This window comes from Palaemon carinicauda, chromosome 34, assembly GCF_036898095.1.
Source record: "Palaemon carinicauda isolate YSFRI2023 chromosome 34, ASM3689809v2, whole genome shotgun sequence".
Taxonomy (NCBI): Eukaryota; Metazoa; Arthropoda; class Malacostraca; order Decapoda; family Palaemonidae; genus Palaemon; species Palaemon carinicauda.
The window spans coordinates 28309857-28315170 of NC_090758.1; the positions used below are offsets into that span (position 1 = coordinate 28309857).

The window sequence follows — 5314 nt, forward strand, 5'->3', positions numbered from 1 at the left end:
CCTTAGCATGGTGACAGGGTTTATGTATTGCCATAACCAGAAAAGATGCACTATTCAGGGTCACCCATACAAGGTTGATTTGCTTTGAGCAATTAGGCAAAGGTTTATTAAAATATCCAATGTGATTATGAATAATGGCCACCTTTAATGTTCTAAATTACCTTGTTTTGTTAGACCTCTACTGCCCAATTTTTATTTATTTTTTTAAAGAGAAAAATTTTAATCCCTTTCAATAGTTTTATATAGCACCAATATATTCTCATGTAAGTTTGTTTTTATTATCTATGTTATTATTATATAATTAGAATTAGAGGACTAATTAGTCCACTCGGGCATCAGAACAGCCAATCCACTCCACTGCTTTAGCAATAAAATTCTAAAAACATTAGTTATTATGAAACTACTTGTTTTTAATTTCCTTAATATTTCATTGTAGAAAGTTTGTACAGGAGTTAAGTGCATGAATGATAAAACTAGGTGCTTACTTATCAATGTTTTTGGCAAAAGACTCAATAATCTATTAGTAATTTAGTGTTTAAAATTTTCACCATGTAATTTTCCTTGAAATCAGAATACAATTGAAAAATTAAGAATACTATGACAATAATTCCAATGATATATACTTATACATTTTTTACTTGCTTCTGTTTTGAATGGAACAATGGTACAAGATATAAAACTCCTTGTCATCTCATTTCCTACTTATGGTGCATGAAATTTTAGGAAACAGTTGTTACTCTTATTGAGACACAAGTTCACTTTACATTTCATGCACAGACTATTTGTTTTTCCTTTTCATTCTGGATTCTTGCAAATCCTCCATATATCATCAACACATGGGAAATGTCCTACAAGGTCAGATCGAATAAGTTTATCAAGAATTGCCTGTGCAGGTCACCCGATCATCCGTTTTTTACTTTTACCCTCCAGGCTTGATGGTCTGCCTCTGTTTAGGTTTCCTGAGGACTTTCCTCTTTTCATGCAAGCAAATGCAACTTTTAGTTTGAAGACTGCAAGGGGAAGGATATCTGGCTTTGGTATATGAAGATTTCCAGCATCTTGTCGATATAGTAGCCAGCTATTTACTATTACCATATCAATCATGTGGAAAATAAGACGATGGTAGTATTTCTTGGACCTTTTAGTTATCCTGTATAGGGAAATGAGGCAGTCAGCCATGTCAACTTCCCCCATCGACTTGTTATACTGCCAAATAATGTCTGGGCAGTTTACATCAATCCTACACTTGAGTTTTCTGTCATACCTGGAGACCTTACTGACGGAATTGGCTTTTGCAAAAGTTGACACAATGTTCACAATTTTAGTATTGTACCACTTGACATAGGTAACCTCATATCCTTCACCTGTACTTCTTAGCTCTTCATACAAACCTCTACCTTTTTTCATTAAAGCTTTCTCAGCATCCTTCGAATTCTTTATTCCTGGTAAGCCAGGAACACGCACTGTTCCATAACACCAAATACCCCGGGTAGACAGGTGCTGCATTAGTGGCACACAGGTGAACCAATTATCAAAGAATAAAAGATGGTTGCAGTGTGTAGGGATTACTTGAGCCAAATGTAACACACTATTAACACTAGCACCAAGGTCAGGAACATTTTGGTCATCGACTGGATCAGTTTTCCCAGTATATGACAAAAAAAATTCATAGGTCATACCCTGACTGCCTGCTAGAACCTTAAACTTATACCCATATCTATGGGGTTTACTAGGTATATACTGTTTGAAACTGCTATCCCCTTGAAAGGAGCAAGCTGTTCATCAGTGCAAAGATTTTGAGTCATTGGTATTTGCTGAAACTTGCTTCTCAGTTTATCAACATGGGGACGGACTTTGAATAATCTGTCCCTGTTTCCTCTGGGATTTGAATCGAGGATTGTATTATCAACCATATGAAATTTGGATTTTATTCTCTCCCATCTGTTACGACTCATAACATCTGCAGCAATTTCTCTAAGAGGACCCAGCTGGGTTGACCAATGCTTTTTGATATTAGGAAGTTTACTTGATGAATAATTGATACTCAAACCCAACAACCATTGTTTTAGTTCATTACGGTCAACATTTGGAGGTTTGTTTGGATTTTTTTGAATTGCATAGAGATTTGACTGTGCTACAAAGAAGTCTCCATAATGTCATCACCAAGGAAGTCACACACATACTGGAATGGCTACCGTAGGTCATCATTGAATATCGGATCTTGGCCAAGATAATCATGTGATGAAGATACCTCAGAATCAGCTACCTTCCATGAAGTAGAAGAAAGTTTTGATTTACTTCTTACTTTCCTGGTAAAGGCTCCTGATGATAATGTTCGTTGTGTTTTTTGAAGCGACACTTATTTCCAGTACAACAGTCTCATTTTCATCGAAGGAATGAGGAGTATCCTCAATTCCGGCATCAAATGTGGATCTATCTTCAAGCACTGGAGCTTCACCCTCTTCGTATAAAAATAAATTAATTGGAGATAAATTGAAGACTATGTTCCCTCTTCCCCAGTATAGTCAACAGACCCTATATTCTACATTAGGCTTAACGAGTTTCCATCAATTTCAGGTACCGATTATTTTTTTTAATAACAAAGCATTTCAAAGATGACAAAAAAATACTCTTGAGAACAATCCTACCAGTCTAAATATCTTGATGAAAGTCTTCCGATGTAATGGGTAGTTATCATTATCATATGGTTCCTCTGCACTTAGTAATTCATCTAGCTCAATTTCCTGAATGCATTCCAAATTTCTGGTAGCTAGTTTGTGCAGCCTTCTTCCACAGAAAATAGATTTTGGAATATCTAGTCAAAGAGGTAATGTAGATTGTCATAAAAAGTGATAATAGTGATGATGGTTGGTATGTAGTGGTTGGTGAGGTGGTGGTGTTAGATATTGCTTCAGCAGTGGTGATAGTGGTGGTAAGCTGTTGGCAATGATGGAGAATAATAATATGTGTACATAACAATCTCTATATTTGAGAATATAAAATAATATATTGAAAGAAAGCAAGATCTTTCTCTGCTATGCCCAGTTGGACTAATTAGGCCTATAATTATCAACACACCATGTTCCCAACTGTACTAAAACGTCCACTAATTAAAAACAATAATAAAACACACAACAAATAGTATTTACTTGTTACATTGCTTTCATAAGTGGGGAAATTTACCCCTTTATCAATAAATAAATTTGAAGTACCTCTACTTACTTTGTATTTCATCCATTTTGAGCAAAAAATTATGGAGTATGGAGGATAAAATCAACACATCCTCACCCTCCGAAAGATTGTTTATTACTGGTGCTGATGTTGGTAATAATGGGAGGAGTCAGTGAGGAGGGAGATCTAGTAAGAAGACGAATTAGTCAATGTGGGCAGACAAAGTTACCAACCTATAATAACAGCATTAAACTTGTATTCTAATTAGCGGACTAATTCGTCCGCTTGGGCAGTAAAGGGTTAAAACCATCTTAATCGATTTATTTCATACATAGGTCACATAAATTCAAATAAAATCCTATATTATGATACTTATGATCAAATCAAATTTACATAATAAATATTTACGTTAATGCATTTATTTTTTAAATATCAGTTTAGTATCAACACAAAAAACTCTTGGAAAATAGTAAACCATTGTCAGTCAATCATATCTTTTTAAATCGTACATATTGATGACAGCTAATATTCAATCGAGATATGACATCATCAACAGCCAATGGGAGGAGAGGGGGAATTAAAACCAGTCATATGTTCATACAAGGTTGATATATGAGTAGAAAGTACAAGTATTAGACTAATATGAAACAATTTCATAAATGAGAAATTTAGCTTCAGGAAAGATAACGGTTTTTTTCCCAGATAATAAACAGGATTACCACTGTAGAACAAAAACCTTTTGTTAATCTTTGTCTTCGTGTATATGCCGGATCTTCAACCGAAGGTGATACGAAGATTTAAGATGAAATGTCATAAAGAAAAAAAAATTCTTTTTCAAAAACTGTTCAATGGAATATTGTTCTTGGTTTTACTTGTTTTGCTGGTTTTGGGTTTAAATCCAACCCTCCACTGAAGTCGAGTGAACTACTTCTTGGCCGTGTCCATATTAATTATCTAACGAAACATTTTCATTATAACTTATACAATTCCTTGATTCTATCATCTTCTAAATCATATGGTCTTGTGAAAAGTAATGTCTTTAGTTTATTCTTAAATTCAATTGCTACTTTTAGGTCCTTCATTTCAGTTGGCAGTTTATTATAATGTCTAGCCGCACAGTAGCTAAAAGCCCTTTCACCAAAAATACTATCGGTTCTTGGTTCAAATAGTCTATGTTTGTCACTCATGTGTCTTATGGTAACATTTGTTTCTAGTTCTAGTTTGTTCAGGCACTCTTTTAGATATTTTGGTTCATTTTGGCTCAGTATCTTAAACGTTAGTAAGAGTAGCTTGTATTCAAATCTCGCCTTTACCGGCAGCCAGTGTAATTTGATTAGTGCAGGGGTAATTCTATCCCTATTGCGTAGTCCTTTTATTAATCTAGCTACTCTGTTTTATACTCTCTGAATTTTCTTCAGCTGATAATTTGGTAAGCCATAGAACAGTGAGTTGCAGTAATCAATTCTTGAAAATATGTGAGGATTAATGAGTATGGTCATAGATTTTTCACTGAAGTATTTACTAATAAATGCTGTGTTTTTAGCGTGATAGTTACAATTTCTTACCAAATTATTTATATGTTCATTCATTGTCAGTCTATCATCCATGATTACTCCAAGATTTCTGACGGATTTCTTTAGGTCAATGATCGATTGACCTGTTTCCATTCTTTGGAAGCATTCGATTTTTTTTTATATCTTTTTCATTTCCAAAAATAATATATTTTATTTCATCTTCATTGAGCTTGAACTTTTTTGTTAACATCCAAGCTTTAATGTCATGCATTATTTCCTGTATCTTTCTTTTAGCTTCATCAACTGATGCCATTGGGAAATAGAATTGTTTATCATCAGCGTATATTTTAAACTTAACTCTCAGAGTTTCAAGTATATTTGCCAGTTCAATCGTGTAAATTTCAAACAGGAGAAGACCTAGTACACTGCCTTCAGGCACCCCTTTGGTTAGTTTTCTTGTCTCAGATTTAACATTTGATATTACTACTTTAACTTTGCAGTTTTCCAGATAACTCACAAACCAGTCATATGCTCGTTCTACGATGCCCACAGCTTTAAGGTCTTCCATCAGATATGTATGTTCCACAGTATCAAATGCTGCACTTAGATCCAGCATCACAAGAATGCAA

At 34.4% G+C, this 5314-nt stretch overlaps 1 pseudogene; it reads right to left on the reverse strand.

Annotated features, from left to right (window-relative positions):
* Positions 1–894: 894 nt before the first annotated feature.
* LOC137626784 (piggyBac transposable element-derived protein 3-like) lies at positions 895–3238 on the reverse strand (annotated as a pseudogene).
* Positions 3239–5314: the final 2076 nt, after the last annotated feature.